Source organism: Triticum dicoccoides, chromosome 5B (genome assembly GCF_002162155.2).
Source record: "Triticum dicoccoides isolate Atlit2015 ecotype Zavitan chromosome 5B, WEW_v2.0, whole genome shotgun sequence".
Taxonomy (NCBI): Eukaryota; Viridiplantae; Streptophyta; class Magnoliopsida; order Poales; family Poaceae; genus Triticum; species Triticum dicoccoides.
The window spans coordinates 713,191,138-713,196,647 of NC_041389.1; the positions used below are offsets into that span (position 1 = coordinate 713,191,138).

The following is a 5,510-nucleotide window of genomic DNA, read 5'->3' on the forward strand; positions in this document are numbered from 1 at the left end:
GTTTGTAAGAAAAAGTAACAGACTTAATTTGGTTACCATGCATTGTTCGCGACGTCCTGATTCGTAGGTCGCTAATTTTTTGTAGTAATATAGATAGAAGAGATGGTAATGGATGAGAATTGTTTACCAAGCAATGAGATGGTTCGATCCCTTGGTCTGGTCAACATAGTAAATCAATTCCATTATGTAGTAACGAATTACTACATGACTTGTTAGCAGTAAAAAGGATGGAGTGGGTGGTAATAATGAAACAAATTGTTTTACCAACGAACAAATTAGAGATGCTTATATCCTAATGTGCATGGTAAACATAGTAAAACTAGGCTGCTATGTAGTAACGCATTACTGCATGTGCCTTTTGTTGAAAAATAACGACCCTGCTCTGTTAACACATTACTCCATTGTATTATGTAGTAACGAATTACTACATGCTCATTAACTCCCGGCAGTAAAATGATGGAGTGGATGGTAATGAATAAATTGTTTTACCAACGAACGGATTACAGATACTTCAATCCGAACGGATGGTAAACGTATTACTGCTATGTAGTAATGCATGTACCATATTGTAGTAATTATTTTTTACGAAGGAATGGAACTGGCAAAGCGAGTGGACCAGTATTGGTCGTAAACCATTACGGTGGAATTTTCACGACGCGCGCGCCCTTGCGGCTAGATAGCGCGTATTCTGGCCGGTTGGGTCTGGCCGGAGCGTACCCTAAGAAGTAATGCGCGCAGGATTAGTTTAGCAAGTCTATATATATATATATATATATATATATATATATATATATATATATATATATATATATATATATATGCTAAGGAAATAAATGACTAGTTATAAGAACCAAAGAAAAACAGTGGTCCCTGAGGATGACATGGAATGCGGAATAATTGTGTTTGTCTGACAAGTGACTGAATTGGAACCAAGCCTAACTGCAGGGGTCACCTTTTCTCAATAAGCACCACATGTTACATTCTAAGTGAACTGTGTGCCTCTATCTAGCTACCGGGTATGCGTGTCCTTTATATTTTGTTGTACTGCTGATACTTCATCAAGAAAAATGCCAATCCACTGAGTGATAAACTGCGGAAGAAATCATGCTCTCAGTCTGCGGCATAAGGATGCCAAGGATTTTGTTGTGGTAATTGTAGACTTGTAGTGACATTGTCTGATTTATTCTGAATGTGTTATATTATACAAGAGTAACTATGTTGGGCACCTGCTGCTCGTTGTTCCTAAAGTTAAAATAGTAGCACCCTGTTGTTAAATTTGATATGTCATTCTGACTGTCATTACACAAACCTTGTATTCTGAATTGCTAGTGTCCTCATCTGCAGGTGTCTCCCGGAATACGAAGAGCAAGACGTGCTCTGCATTCTTTTTTCATGAAAGTTGTGCTTTGCACTCTTGCTTACTGGGGCCACAATTTTCATGTGGTCTGCATCGACGTCTTGCTGAAGTAGCACCCAACTTCTCTGATCGGCTTCCAGTTCGGCTTCTCCCACAGCACAGTACAGATCCTCTGGTAGCTGGATGAGACCCTCGACGTGCTCGCCAACGAGGGCCCCACCAGGGGCTCAAGAGGTACTCCAGCCAGCCCACCTAACTGCAGCTCTACATTGACGGCGAGTTCTTCAGCGGGTGCAATGTACAACATCACTATCGGTATGTATATATGTTCTCCACCTTTCCTTCTCCAGCGATTATGGTTTAAAGTTTAAGAATTTTTGCTATCCTACATGCAGTGTGAGATATTTGTTTTGTCTAGCATCAGGTACTGGAATATATTCATTAATATGGCATGTTCTGAATTTCTGAGGGCGATAGAACATGGAGCTGTTTCAGGCATAAGATTTGATCAGGTTGAAGGCGATATACATTAGTGTTACATGTGGCTTAAAAGTTATGTGGCAGTGTCAAACTGTCAATGTGTCATAGCTGCATCAGCAAAATTAGTTCAGAACTTCACATTCAAGAGATAAACTAGGAGCGGAGTGCAGGTCAGTGTCAGGCACTCTGTTGCTTTCTGCTTTCCTTTGTTGAAGGCTATTTTCTTTCTCTCTTTTTTGGTATAAAACTGGAAATATCGCTTGAGAAACTATGGCCGACTATTGGTAAGGGGCCTAAAAGCATGAATTGGTTTATCTGTTTGCTTAATCCAAACAAGTTTGAGTTAGTTGTCGTGCAGGATTAGTAGTCAAGCATAAGTAGTACATAGCTGTACATGCTGCAGCAGGAGTTAGTGTCCGTTACGTTTGTTAGTTTGGAAAGTTAGGCGTGTCCTAGTAGTACTAGGTTGTGTCCGGTGTGTCGAGTAGGAGTCCGGTTAGGACTTGTATGTCTCCAACGTGTTCGGGCAGTAGTTTCAGTACGAGTAGGATTGGGTTTGGGTTGGATCGATGCCTCTGATGTATATATATACGCACAGCGCCGTGAGTTTTGTAACACCGGGAAAAAGAGAAAAAGAAATAAAGAGAGAAAAGAGGCACGACACGTGCCTTTGGCTAAAGTTTTTGTGTGTGTCGTGTTCGTCGATTTGATGTGATTGATCCCGTGGGTGAATTCCAACATTATCAGGTTAAAGGCCAGCAGAGGGTTAAGCCCGTTGCTCCACAATTTATTTGTCAAAAATAAACTACTGAACACATAGTCTATTTGTTGGGAGTTGTGACTTGATGTAGGGTTTCTTGAGTAGTCCATGCCCAAGAACTCAGCCAAAACTGTTGGGATATGGGAGTGGTAAGTCCGTTGATGAATGAATATCAGAGAGTAGGGAACCCATATGGTGATGCAGTCATGCAGCACTTCTTAGTTATGTTCTGGTCAGATTTAAAAAAATAAGATTAAGATGTCATCGCTCAGTGCAAACAACATTAGATGATATCAGCCTCTGGTTTGGGTTAATTATCAGGGTGCTCAGGCTTTCTGAAGTCCTTTGGACCAACTAGCTGGAAACCATGAAAATACTGTACATTTGTAGTATTCATAAGCTCCCACCCATAATGCCATAACTTGATGACAAACATTTTAAATTCCTTTTGAGCTTTACTTATGAGTACCAAAAACCCAAGGCATGATCCCACACCATCATTATCATCACTAAAGCAGCTGTATCCCCGGTATTTGCCCACCTTCGATAGGTATACAGTTTTCTTCCCTAGGGACACCTTCGTTACGAGTACATTTCATCCCAGGATGTGTTGGATGTTGGGAGTGTTTAAAGTCCGCTAAATGTCAGACAGTTAATCTCCCTGCTCCAAAGTACTTAAATTTTCATTAGGGCCCAGTTCTTTTGGTGGCCGTCAAAATAAGCTGCCCCCTTCCCCAGCTTATTCTAGAAGCCGCCCCACAATTTTTCAGGGGCTCCTAAATTAGTTAAGGACCACTTCAATCATTCGCACTTTAGTTTTCCATGCTCCAAAGTAGTAGTAGTTGAAATAGTGAGCCTGAAACCTCTACTCCCGAGATGGAAATGTTGCTTCATTTCTTCTGTAGAATTCCCTCCTTGTGTGGCATTGCACACATTTTTTACTATCTGTGACGGCATGTTTAGCTTTTCATGCTCCGAAGTAGTAGCATCTGAAACAGCGAGCCTGAAATCTGTACCCTCCAGACGGGAATTTTGCTTGTTTTCTACTGCAGAATTCTTTCTGCGGTATTGCACGCATTTTGATTATTTGTGACAGCAACTTTATCAGGAAGGACCATCATGATGTAAGTTGGTCGCTTTCTTTTCACAGGTGCCAACATCAAACCGGCCAAGCTTTCTGGAGAGAATCTCATCCGTTCTGCTCCTGCTCAAAGCTTTGAATAGCGTTTCACAGCGGATACTGCCAAGTGCATCGTTTAAATCATTTGAAAGTAGAGAGCTTTCATTGTTTTTATTTAAGGTTCAGTGCCGGCCTCTGGGATAGAGCTGACTTACATGATGCTCAGACTATCTGAAGGCCTGAAAACAATTTTTTTCTTCTGTAGACCGAGAAATAATGTTGCATCATGATGCACTAATATTTCAGGGCAGGTGCAAAATTCTAAACATATAGCATAGCTTGAATTGTTGGCGAACCTTCCTCATTTCCTTCTGAGCCACATGAGTAGCAGAAGAATCAGCTATTGGATTGCTGATAAGTATCCAATTTTCTGCTCCAGGCTGGACAACTGGTGTTATCTAGTCCATTATGTCCCACAACATGTAAAATACACAAATAAATGGATGAGATTCATGCTTCAAAAAGGTCTGCTTGCTGACCTGTCTGCCTAGTATAAATTTAGAACGTATAGACTTTGTTGATGAAATTGCACGATGTTTGTATACCAAATTATAGATAGATATCAAGAAAGATTAGTCTTGCTTTTTGTCTGCTCAAGATTAATGCTGATTCTCCTTCTGTACTCAACATTTGATGCCAGTGCTTGCCTGAACTGTAACGCTTGCTGTGCTGTGCGATTTTGCAGAAGCGTATAGTAACACATGCTGGAGAAAGCAATGTGCTGTCATCGAATGATGGCCACACCATACAGTAACACATGCTCTAGTCCTTCCCGATGTACCGTTCAGCCCATGACAGAAAACCAGAGATATGTTGCATAATTAACATGCATGACCATCACCAACAAGTGAATAGATATGTTGCATAATTAACATGCATGACCATCACCAACAAGTGAATAGATATGTGCATAATTAACATGCATGACCATCACCAACAAGTCACAATTACGATATATGTTGCCTACGCAAATCATACATCGAATTGATTATATGTTCAGGCCACCAGGGAGAAGATACTAGGTAATTCACTCCATCTTATGTTTGTTTTTTGTATTATGATCAATTTTGAGTACCTAAACAAGTTCCATTTAAAGGTAAATCCAGGATATTGTACTATCAAGCGTTGTATGTTTGAAGATTAAGAAGCAAAATTTAAAGTAGTTGACAACACGTATAACAACTCTCAAATGGCTACATGGTGCAATAAATTCATTTTTTATTGGACAAAGCCAATATAAAGTTCTTGATTCATATACAATATGTCATATTTTCCCATTTAACTGAGGATTTCTGGTAGCATGTGAAAGATCACAGATAAGCAAAAACATTGTTCAAGTCATTGTTCTCAGTTTTCTCACGGTCTTCTGGTCCCCACTTTTTGCAACTGTGTTTACTACGCAGAACTGATGTGTTTACTCTTCACAGTCCAAGAAAGATTTACAACTTCATTCATGGTTGGTCTCTTGATTCTTGATTCTTCCAGGCACGGTACAGCAGTCGCCATCATGATTATAACCTGCTTGGTATGGAACTGTCTAAGAAGCTTAGCATCCATTACACTCCTAGCATCTCCAGTAGCTGAGGCTTCCTTTACATCCTGGACAGAAATGTTTCAGATTGATAAATTTGTCATCTCTTGTACAACTCCCAGCCACCAGCTGTAGAAACACCACATCATAGCTGTAGACGTCGACCTTCGCATCTATTGGCAGATTCAGAGTAACAATAGCA

At 40.3% G+C, this 5,510-nt stretch overlaps 1 protein-coding gene across 1 annotated transcript in view; it reads left to right on the forward strand.

The window, feature by feature from the left end:
- Positions 1-5,442, forward strand: part of LOC119312883 — a 7,358-nt gene extending 1,916 nt beyond the window's left edge. Inside the window, exons 3-4 of the mRNA XM_037588668.1 lie at positions 1,345-1,672; positions 3,748-5,442. The gene's annotated coding sequence lies outside the window, so the exon portion shown is untranslated. The remainder of the gene's footprint in view (positions 1-1,344; positions 1,673-3,747) is intronic.
- The last annotated feature ends 68 nt before the right edge of the window (positions 5,443-5,510 follow it).